General features: G+C 41.9%; 1 protein-coding gene across 1 annotated transcript in view; it reads right to left on the minus strand.

Moving 5' to 3' along the window:
• The window catches only part of LOC103186576 (G protein-coupled receptor kinase 5), a 110463-nt gene that overhangs the window by 59096 nt on the left and 38670 nt on the right, over positions 1-12697 (minus strand). The gene's annotated exons all lie outside the window — the stretch shown is intronic.

The raw sequence follows: 12697 nt of genomic DNA on the forward strand, positions 1-12697 counted from the left end.
AAGATTTCATGTTAAAAGCACATCACTGGTCTAATTTACATAGAACATTACAGCACGGAAAGAAACCATTCAGTCTAACTCGCCTGTGCCAGTGTTTAAGCTCCATATGAGCTACCACCTCCTCTCCTATTCCTCTCTCCCATATCCCTCGATCCCCTTCTCCTTCAGCATTATATGCATCGGGTTTTCTCTTATGCAAGATTATGGTGGGATTGAATCAGGGATTTCTTCTCAATGTATACCTTGCAGTTTCTTCTTCATGAAACGATTTCTTTATACATCGAACACATTTGTCAATTGCGTAAAAGATTAAAGGGGTACAAAAGAAGTGCTTTGAGATATCCTCTTATGGTGAAAGGTGCTGTATCAAACGCAAGGATTATTAATATTATTATTATTACTATTCCTACATTTTCCAATTGCAAATCAGGGCTTCTCCCTGTGCCAACGTGCTTTGACCTGTTCGCATTGTCAGTAGGTAAGTGCTTTACGCTGCAAATGGTTTAACCTTAACCTATAGTAATTATGGGATATCTGGCTGGGCAACATTTCAGTTTATTTTTAGATGCCACTTCTCCCTCACTGTGTACACTCAATACTTTGCTCAAAACACATCTGTACTTCAGTACTTTGTTTGCCAGGTGATGAACCTCAGCAGGTCGCTGAACCAAACTGCAGTAACTGTACCTACTTTAAGCTTCAGGATCACACGTGAAAGTCACTTACTTATAACCCCTTATTCAATCCCGTAACAGTCTCGCTCCTCCCTCCCTATGCAATCTCTTCCAACTCTCTTCTCTTGTCCGTCCCATAATAAAAAAATTCCTATCTGTGGTTATACGGAAGACAATATTATCAAACTGGGGTTTAGGATGTCAGTAATTGCTTTGACCTGAAGCAAAACAAGAGTGGTTCAAATTTTCATTGCACATTTGCTGGCTTATTAGTGCTACAGTATTAGTTTATGGTTAAACTTCGTACAAGAGATGACGGAGAGGTTTCAAAAATCAGAATTGGAGACATGTGGAGGAGTTCATTAAACCGCCTAAAATGCGATTCCCTGCACAAGTGTACAAGGGGAAGTGTTCTAAAATATGATGCACGATAAACCATCTCTATCCACATTCCCAACATTCGCACACGCTATCAGCAGCATCAGGTTCCAGTGCAGACCTAAAGTCAGGTTACGATATCAGGAATTTCTTATATTTAAGTTGCACACGAGCAGGAGGTGTCCAGGATCGAGATTTTAATGTAGGGGACTGGACTGACAGCGTGAGGGAAGTACAGAGGACAGAAAACTATTCGTTTCACCCACAAACTATACAGTCAATTCACTTTAAAGTACAAAATAAAAACGGAAGTCGCTGGCAACACTCAGCAGGTCAGGCAGCATCTACGGAGAGAGGAAAGTGAGTCAACGTTTCAGGTCGATGACCTTTCGTCAGAACTCCTTTTGCCTTTTGCCTTCACTTTACAGTATATCCTGTAAAGCGCTTTGAGGCTTCTGGAAGACGTGATAAGGCGTTAATTCAAATGCAAGGTTGTTATTATTAAGGAATTCCACACACCCCTTTCTGTAAATCCAGAACTACTGTACCCAATTTCCATTGACTCACTCATTCTCAATACAGCTGAAAGTGTTCGATTTTGATTTTATCTTAGCTTCCTGAAGGTTGGAATGTGTACAGAGCTCTCACACTAAGTCAACATACAAGCTATATATAGTAACCTGTGGTCACCAGCAGGCATTAAATACAAAGTATTAACAAGTAAATAAGGATGTAAATCAGAAGCGACATTGAACGCTGCTCTGTACAAGGCTTTGGGGAATTCTCGTCACTTGGGAATTAGGTTTAATGACCAAATTGAAGGAAAATAATCCCTTAGATTAGTTACAAGTGCATTCATTACATCTTGTACATAACAATAACAATAATAATAATGTGATATATCACATTGTTATACAAAAAACAAACATAACCATTGAAAAGACCCAAGCCACAACCTGCAGATAGGAATCAGTCATTCTGGGTATTTTTAGTCGCAGACCAATATTTCTGGTTTGGAAGACAAAGAGGATCAAAATTCCGTGCTATACTTAGCAAACGTGGATTTAAATCGGTCACACAATTTGGGGGCAGAAAATGAAGTCAGGGCGGAAACATTTACGTACAAAATTCCCTCTGGGGGCTGTTTGTGTGGGTTTCGAGCAATTTGGGCTATGTCGTTGTTCCAGTGCAAATATCCTGGGAAGCACACGCCTTCTCGGTAAACTACGTAGGAAATAGTGTGACCAATACAAAGGCAATGTACCCAGTCGGCTCCTTTGTTCGGCTGCCATTACAGATTTTGATATGAAAATGTAACTGTGAAAGAGGAACAAAGCTAGCACGCAGAAAGAGGCTACAGGACTGTGGTTTGATGGTGCAAATATGTATTTGCATGTGCAAAAGATACGTGTAACAAAAATATGTATTCTATCAATAACTCTACTGGTGTCCTTTGTTCTGCATCCCCTAACTGTGGTCTTAACTCTGATAATAATCTTAATCCTTGCATTTGATAACGCGCCTTATCCAGGGTTCGAGACGTCTCAAAGCGCTTCACAGGATATACTGTAATTGCCTGTACATTTTGTGGGCGAAACTCAGCAGGCAATTGCGCAAAGTGGTGTTCCACAAACATCGCGGATTGAGTGACCAAATTGTTGATTTTTTTTTGGAGGGATTATTACCCCCGGAAAAGCAATCCGCCAATCAACTAACAACCATGTTCCTACTTACTGGGAAGTAAACAGCAGCGAATGGAGTAAGGAAACTTGGCGAATGTTTCACGCTGCCCGGAATCGAACCCAGGTCCTCTCGCTTGCGAGGCGAGTGCTCTAACAAATATGAAACAGGACTCCAATTATGTCCTCACTAGTGTGACTCCGTGCATCGCACGTTTGGGTGAGAGCCGTTGACTCTTTCTTTTCGCTTTCCCACCCGAGTTGAAAAGAATTTTTAAAAGGTCAATGTTGCCTGGCTAAAAATAAAACTCACGGAACCGGTTTTATAAAGATAAAGCTCTGCAACTTGATCTACAAAAATGCAGATATACTTCCTTCTCAGAGCACCTTGGCCCGAAAAAGGGAACGTCCTTGGAGCTAAGTGGGGACTGTGCTGATTTCATACATCGATGCCTTCAATAAAAATAACAACAATTCGGTCACTCAATCCACAACTGTTTGTGGGACACTGTGGTGCGCAACTGGCTGCCACATTTCGCCCATAAAATACAAAGTCTACTCTGTGAAGCGTTTTGAGACGTCTAGAAGACGTGATATGGCGCTATATCAAACGCAAGGATTACAGATGGTCATAACTAAGAAATTTGCGATCCCACAGCTGAACACACAGACTTAGCTGCCACATCCATAATAAACACAAATCAAATTGCAGGCATTTTAAAAGTGGAACATATCATCATAATTCATATTTGAAATTACCAAAACCAAGATCGCTGTTACTATGTTTTACGCCCAGTCATCCTGTGGCTTCTTTGAGTGAAATTGCTGTTAGCGCTGAATTCTGTGCAATTTTTGTGCGGGGATCTGGGTTTGAGGCTTACCCTTACAATTCAGCAGCCATAAGGAAACATGCATCCCATTAATCTGTCAAACCCTGGCTCAAGAGATAAAGTCAGCTTCTAACCACTGCACTTTCCCTTTAGAATTCCAATAACTAAGCCATTGGCCAATGATTCAAGTGCATTTTCATTTCCCCTCTGTCTCCCCTCTTTCACTGTATGTTAAATACTTATAATAATCCTTGCATTCGATATAGCGCCTTATCACGTCTTTGAAACGTCTCAAAGCGCTTCACAGAATATACTGTAAAATGTATGACTCTATATTTGTGGGCGAAACCCGGCAGCCAATTGCGCACAGCAGTGTCCCACAAACAGTCATGGATTGAGTGACCCAGTTATTATTATAATTTTTTTATTTATTTTGTTTATGTTTGGATTGTTGTACTTGCAGATCTCAGTTTGGGGAAGAGTTTGGCCATTCTGCTGTGTGAGGATTCCCCCAGTCATTGGCAGCATTATTGATTGCCCTGAGCAGATTCTTGGGTAACAGAACAAAGCCAGTTAAATATAATAGGAGGAATATAACCGGGATCACTACCCAACGAGATTCCAAAGACATAAAGAACTGAGAGCCCAATTGATAGTGCCAAACTGTACCTTCATTGGTATTCTCACTCGAGTCCACAAGAAATAGAATTCAACACTGGTGTAAAAGGTAGTGACCTTCGAAGGCTGGGGCATGCTCCAAGTTGCCAAAAGTAAAGCACGTTTAACCTGCATCATGTTGCGTCAATACTCACCTGAGAATGCTCAATGCTAAAGCTGAATGGGAAAAACAAACTGGGAAAGTCACTCAGGCATGAAACGTCTCAAACCATCATGAACACAAGAGTTACATGAAGTGATACAGAATGGAAACAGGTCTATTGGTCCAACCAGGCCACACAAAGCCCCCCACCCCTCTATTCCCTTCTTCCTCATTCATGTACGAGGTTCTCTCTTAAATACATTGANTTTTTTTGCTTCAACCGTAACTTCCAGCAACGGATTCCACAAAATTCACAAACACCCCCCTTCCCCCCAGAAAACATTCACTGAATGCAACGTAGAAACAATGATCCCCAAAATCCCCCCCAAAATAAAAGTTAATTCTGTGGCAGAGGTCAAGGTTCTCTCAAGAGTCGGGCCTTGCAATTTCAATAAGATTTCGCCCACAAAATGCACAGTCACTACAATTTATAATATATTCTGTGAAGCGCTTTGAGACGTCTTGAAGACGTGATAAGGCACTACGTCAAAGGCAAGGATTATTATGATTAAAACTCAGCAAATGCCAAAATATAAAGCAACATAATTTGGTGGCCATCTGACTGTAATCCTGTTTGAAAAATATATAAACAATGGAACATGTAGATTGCGTATGTTTAACCAGTGTAAAAATGGTATCAAACCTCTCAAGCCAAATGTTTAGAATTGTCCATTTTTAAACAAAGCTGTGCAAATTTCTGAACAGGATCCATCTCTAAACCAAATGCTGTCCAGGCTGACAGTGTGTGTGTGTGTACGTGTGTGTGTGTACACACACGTGTTCAATGTTAAAATACCCAAGCTGAGATTGGTCTCTCTTGAATGGTAATAAAACAAATTCAAATACAGATGCAGCTAAATGAAGCAAACAACCTACGCTGCTTGAGTTAGTCCTTTTAATGACTTCCACTTCAGATTGCGAGCTGTCTGCAATAAGGAAATAAAACCATTTCGCCCGCAAAGTACACAATCCATTCACTTTACAGTATATTCTGTGAAGCACTTTGAGACGTTTGAGACAATTGATATAGCGCCTTAGCTAAGGCGCTATATCAAATGTAAGGATTATTATTAATATTAAGCCAATAGTTGCGTTAAGACTATATTCAAGTGAAGCGCCTCTTGTGACTGAAGGCCCTAATTTGTGTTCACCTACAAGAAAGACAGTCACTGCACTTTACAACAGAATTCTTTGAAGTGCTTCAAATGTAATCATTGGCAACGTGATAAATTGCTATATCAAGTGCAAGGATTATTCTTATTTATGTTGACTTATTTGATTTGACAACTTTTGACCATCCTCTCTATCTGTCTGCAGTAGAATATATGTGCGGAAGGCTGCATACAACATACATTATGATCTAAATCACATGCACACAGAAGAGACTGAATTATTACAAAATTCTGTCACCAATTGATCACATCTATCAAATTATTGAGTTGAATAGAGTGATCACTTATTCAGCACTTTAAATGTATACAAAGCTGTCATTAGGAGACGATTTAGATGGCAGAGATTTGATTTTATCTGAAAACAAACACTACGATACTCTCAAATGCAAGATGAGGACTTCCAGGCAGACACTCGTCACGAGTTAAAAGCAATTTGACCCGTTTGAAAACAACCTCAAATCACCCTCCCTCCCCCATATCACCTCTTCCTGAGATTAGTTTGTAAACAGGAATATCAATAAGGAAGGTGAAAACTGTGGGACTGTACAACACACTTAAAGCACTTGTTGCCAGATCGGGAGGAATACTTAATGGGTAATTTGGTAATTACTCAGCTAGTAAGGGTATCAGAGGGTTTGGAAAAAGGAAAGCCAAATGGTATCAAGCCCCAGATAAGCTATGATCTTAGAAAACAGCAGAGAAAGTTTGACGGGTTGAATTTAATGCTTATCTTTGATATGGCAACCTTTCACGTCGGAAGGACATCTTGAGGAGCTTTACAGGATACACTGTAAAGTGGAGTGACTGTTTACTTTGTGGACTACCCCTGTTCCTGTGTTATTTCAGGGTCAGGTACAGACGGGAAGGGAGTTTATTGCACCCTTCACTGGGAAATACAATCGAGACTCCAGAGTGTTAGAAATACACAGCTGGCGTCTTCAGCTCATCCTAAACCAAATGTGGAGGGTTTGCCAGAGAAGCACAAAGCTCCATTCAATTTTATACTTGTAGTTCAATTCCATTTATCCCATTCTCAGAAATTCTTTATAGGCTTGTATCTCTCCGTACCATTTCCCTCTCCAGCAATACTGCGTCTTTAAGAGGCATAAATGAACCATCACACGAGTGTGCAGATTGAAATCATAAAATTGCCAGCAGAGCAGTAAGTCATCAAATATTAACATGACCTTTTACAGATGTCTAATGTGCGTTTATGGTTTCTGACTTCACAAAAAAAACTGCATTGAATAATACAAAATTAATGAAACAAATCTCTGTCCTGAACAGATGACTATCAAATAAATTAAACTGAAGCACAGTTTGCTTTATATTTCATAGGCAGTTCTCTCTCGTTTCTACCATCATATCAACAATTATTTAACAACAAACATATCTTAAAATATCTTAATTGATCTATAAATAAATACATACCTTGTATTATATATTATATTACACACACACATATTTTTGTCCAATGTATTGGTGGTATATATAAAACAAAGTTTACCGGACAAAAGAAATTGAATTAGAACCAAAAATGGATTACATGAACATTTTTAAATTCAGTTTGAGATTAACACCTGAGAGAAACAGCAATAATTTTAAGAAAATCCACATGATTCAACGACAACTGTGAACTTGGACATTTCCTTCATTGATGCTTACTAAAGGAATTGGTGCAGTCATCTTTTGCAAGTGTTCATTGGTGATGAATAATGCATTCACTGGCTCTTTTTGCACAAGACTGATTGCCTTAATTACTTAAGAAATATTGTATCAGTTGGGTTTTAGATCAATGACATGTTTTGTTTCACAAAGGAGGACAACAGTCACCTAAGATTTGCAATGCTCACCAGTTTACTTGTTCTGAAACACAGCCTGGTATTTGTCACACCAACGTTAGGTGAGTGGGTGGGGGAGGAGAGGAGCACACAGTGGGGTATTCCTGAATTGAGCGTAATTGTGAAGTTTTACCATTTGTGCTCAGTTGCTTTTGTCGCACCTTTTCTGTTCATCTGGGAAATCAGCCTGCATTATGGGGTCCATTAAAGATTCACAGCTCACCGTCTAAAGGAGGAAACCGAATGGACCAAACTATTCCTCGTGGCACCACTGAAGTCATTAACATTTTACTCGAGGTAAATTGTTTATCAAAGGCAATTACCAGAGAAATCCTGATCGTGGTCACGTTAGCCTGCTCACCATTCACCATCACCCACGGGTTATAAGAACATAAGAATTTGCCAGGCCAAAGAAGGCCAAGATCCGTCTATTTCGCCTTCCACCATCCTGGCAGTCGTTTGACTAAGGAATTGGATTACCGCCACCAAGGGCTGTCTTGATTCTGACATTCCACTGCGAAACAGATCACCTTGGATCCAGCTCATTTCTAAGGAGATAACCTCCTCTCCCACCCCCACCCCAAGGATAGTTGCTTGTCTCAACTTGTCTGCAACATGAAATAATGAATAAAACAAGTCGATTTTGTTTCTGCTCAAACACAGGAGACTCTTAGCTGTAAGAGCCTGAACCGCATGAAGTGCAAACGACTGGAGAAGGTTAAATAAAATAACATGCCGATACGCAACAGGGACTATTATTCTCCAGGTCAGTCTCGGAGAATCAGAATGAAATGTTCGCCTGCAAATATACAGTCGCTACGCTGCAGTAAATGGATGGGTGCAGCAACAGACTTGCACTGCAACGAGAGGCTGCGTGCAGCCACCCACCTCAGCACAAACTGGGTCATAGAAACATTGCAAGTTTCAATGGCAAAGTTCAACTCAGTCCCTGCAGCTGAGCATCACAGAACCTCGGTACCTAATGCAGAGCTGCCTTAGAGAAACAACTCGGGAGAGGAAAGTTCAGAAGCTAGCAATTAGCATTACTAATAAAATAATAAGCCTAACATTTGATAGATCGCCTTATTTCTGTCTCAGGATTTACTGTCGTGTAGTGACTGTGTATTTCTAGGCAAACAATTAACTCTCAGCTGGTTTCTCCCACCTAGCTTGGGGATGCCGAACACAGTCATAGTCCTTCCGGTCCTGTTGTAGCTGAAATACTTAAGCTAAACATGGTGCAGAAAGTGTCTCAGTCGGTCTAGCCCCAGTGGTGTATAACAGGCCAATTCCATGGCAAGTCTTCTGATGTACAAGTTAGAATGAAGCCCTCAACCTCATCCAACGCAGTGGAAAAATTAAACTCATTCCTGCAGCTAAACTGCATTCTGAAAACAGAATGTGGGTGTGTTAACAATGAGGGACTTATGAATCATTTTGGATTTGGCTCTTACTTGCTTCGTTGGAGTGCTGTGGTGGTGGGTGGGTGGGGGGGATGGGAAAGGAAGCCTAGCATAACACATAACTCCACAGAGTGAAGCTACAGAACTATTTCCCCTGCAAGCACAGTACATTGCTATCTGGTTCTGATTGCCCAGCAGAAGATACCTGTTCTGCAGGTCGAACAGTGCGTATCCAGAGCAAACTAGATCGAGTTCCATCTCGAGAGTCGATACTCTCCAAGCACTGAATCAGGCCATGTGTTGGATTATGTGGCATTTCCTGCGCTTGTATATCCAATGAGACACAAGGTCCTTTATTGGCCTGATTTCAGAACAAATTTCAAGCCAATACTAAATTATTTTCCTTTCACAATTCCACCCCCACTTTAATTATCCTGTGCAAACTTTTAGCTATGATTGTGTCGTCCCTAGTGTCAATCCTATGGTCTGCGGTCAGCCAACAGGAGGAACTCTTGTTGGGGGAAGATAAGTCAGCTTTTCCTCTCTCTCTCTCTCTCTCTTTCTGTCTCACTCACATTGGAAGATGGCTCCTTCACAAACACACCAGCTAGAACTCAGCTTTCCTTTGTAGTTCACCATCTCATGGTCCAACTGGTGGCCCGAGCAATAATCCTTTGTATTCGATACAGCTGCTTACCACATCGCTGCGACGTCTCCAAGCGCTTCACAGGGTTTTACTGTGAAGTGTAGTGACTGTATGTTTTGTGGGCAAACAATGAAGGAACGATGCATACCAGAGATCTCTTTAGATTGAGCGACCAGGCAGGCAGGCGGGAGGGTTCATTATTAATGCTCCACCACATTTTAAAGACTAGGTTGAGCTGGTGTCTGGCAACGAAAGAGTTGTGAATCGCTGGTCTATCACAATCTGTAGCACTGTATTTATCTAATTGTGGCCAAACCAAATTGTCTGCCTTCTGCTCCCCTTCCTAATTAGTTTTTATAGTGCACCCTCCGCATCAGGTTTGAATTAGACTTCCTGATGGATACGAGACAGTCACAGTCTTCAGTGTTGTTAGCACGCTCACTTAGGAATTACACAGCACCGGAAAAGAGACCACTGCAGTCTATCTGTCCCGGTCTCAAAGCAAAAATAAAAAAATCATCTATTCCTCTCTCACATCCCTCAAATCGATTTCTTCACCTAATAGCCATCTAATTCCTTCTTAAATCTGTTGACACAATCTGCTCGCTCAGCCCCTATGGTTTGGCCACTCCACATAATCACTGCTCTCTGTTGTTGAACGTAAACTGTTCACCTTCGTGCTGATCCTCTGTTTCAATGTGCATCAGAGCTAGGCCCTCTTCTGCAAACATTACCTGCTACCTAATAACTATTGCTGATGTTGCCAAAATTAAGCCAAAGTATTGGGAGATAAAACGACATTAGACTGGCACATAAATGTTTGGCAACTACTTGTGCAATTATTAATAAACAATGATAACAATAATAAATAATAATACTTCCAATTAATATTGTGCCTTATCGGGTTGTCGAGGCGACTCGCAGGATATTCTGCAAAGTGCTGTAACTGTGTATATTTGTGGAGAACGTGGCGGCCAATTTGTGCACAGCAATGTCCCACCAACAGCCATAGAGTGAGTGACCAATTTTATTTGAGGGATTGTGGGCCGGGACACTGGGAGAGAGAATCTCCCTTCTCTTTTCGAACAGGGCCATGGGATCTTTAACGTCCACCTGAACAGGCATTTCATCCAAAGGACATCACCTCGAACAATGCAGCACACCTCCAGCACTGCATTGGAGAGTCAGTCGTGACTGTATGGATTCCAATTCCCAACCGTAGCTTCGAAAACACCAGCTCCCACTTCAACAATGTGAATTTCCCAATTTCTGGTCATGTGCTTGACCTCTCTGGCCAAATTACAGCTAGGTTAGGGCCACGGACATTTCCCCATTAAGAGCTGGTTTGAGACCGCTCCAAAAGCATTTCACTTGGGAGTCTTACGCATTCAATTAGTTGCCGGTGAAGTCAAACCCAAGTACCGAACGGAGAGGTTAATCCCAATCCTACCTCTGCAATCTAAAACTATCCGTCGAAGACTTCTTCGCTAAGTTTGACGTAAAACAAAGCTCTATACTTTGATAGAATAGAATTTTCTGGGGAAAAAAAGCAGCCTGTTCTCGAGGCGGTTGATTTCGTTCGCCTCTGACCACCACACTCACAAGAGTCTCATACATAACCCACGCTGCAGACCAGCTCCCTCACTGAGTCCAGGACGCATTGCTCCTGGAACGAAGCCGGAAATACGCCGAGTCCAAATCACTCAGTCGCTATTTAGTGTTATGTGCAAGTAATCTCCCTGCCTGCTTCATAACATTCAGAAAGTGCAAATGCAACAACAGCAACTTGCATTTACATAGCGCCCTTCATGCTGGATGGCGTCTTGGAGAGATACAGAGATCAAATGTACGGCAGTTTAAACAACAACATTGTAAAACAAGTTAAAATTCTAGTATTAGATTAGAGGGGTTTGGATGGTGGTCCTATATAAACTGAAGCACAAAACGGTAACCATGAAAATTGTGGTTTTACAATGAGCTCCTTCACGGGTGAACAGGCAGACTGGGCCTCGGTTTAACGTCTCATCTGGAGGACAGCAATGCACCATAACCCCAGCACAGCATTCTGCGCCAGTCTAGACCAGTGCCAGCCAAACTACGATTGGTCCACGGGGCTATCAAGAAGTCCACCCCCGTTTCCCCCCACTCCCCACCCCCTGAAAATTCGCACCAGTCTAGGGAAGTCCGTGCTCGATCGATCACGTGTTTTTCTTGCCTTCATGCCTTCACCTCCCCTCTCCACCCCCTCCTCGCTTCCTCCCTTCCCTCCCCTCACCCTGACCAGTTCCCCCCAATGCTCGGGTCCCGACCCAACTGTCCAGCGCCTTGGGACGTCCTCCCGACGTGAAAGGCACTCTCTCAATGAAATCTTGTTGTTGTTGTTTCTTGATTGAATATTTCTTGATTTACGGCATAAATAAATTTAAAGGTTCAAGACCCACAACCTACTGACTGAGTGACCACAACGCTAAAAACTGAACCAGGCAGGTAGAGTATCTGCCATAACTTCATGTAAAACAAAGACCTTCATAATAGTCGTGCATGGAATTAACAGTAAACAAACAAGCACTAAAAATTCACAGGAAATTTAGGACATCCGATTAACACTGGCCTTCCCCTTAATTCTCCAAATTACGTCAGCCACTTCAATTTTTATAATTCTTGCCACGCAAGCAACGGTGACCCTAGAAAGGAAATAACGCAGAGTCTTCCAGTAAAATAGGCCCCAAGTCAGATTCGGCAGCCGACAACCAGTCCACTTTGACTTTGCAGCCCACGGACAACGACTGGCTGGGGAAGTCTGTTTATACTAACAGTCCGCCTTCAATTTTATATTAAAAAAAACACATCAGAAATCTAGGTCAGTACAATATTATTAAAATAAATTACAAATGCCAAGCTTTATTTTTGTTAGCCGCAGCATCAATAAAATCTCATCTTCTGGGAATATTCGGCAATATTGGGCAGGGCCTTAAAACTAACACCTTAGGAACGTATGAAAAGTTTCAAACAAATGCCTCCATTTTCAAGGCCACTCCAGCCAACGAGTGAGTGACCAATTTTTGTTTGGGGGCAGATGGGGAGGGGGGGGGGTGGGGATTGCTGACCAGGACACTGGGAGAGCGAAACTCCCTTCTCTTTTCAAAGCTAGCAATAGACTAGAGTCAGAATATTGGAGGGAATCAGCTGGATCGCAAGGCTGGAGAAGACTGCACAGCTCACAGGGGAAAGTTCAAGCACATCGGCCGAATTTC

The sequence above is a fragment of the Callorhinchus milii genome, unplaced genomic scaffold, assembly GCF_018977255.1.
Source record: "Callorhinchus milii isolate IMCB2004 unplaced genomic scaffold, IMCB_Cmil_1.0 Scaffold7, whole genome shotgun sequence".
Taxonomy (NCBI): Eukaryota; Metazoa; Chordata; class Chondrichthyes; order Chimaeriformes; family Callorhinchidae; genus Callorhinchus; species Callorhinchus milii.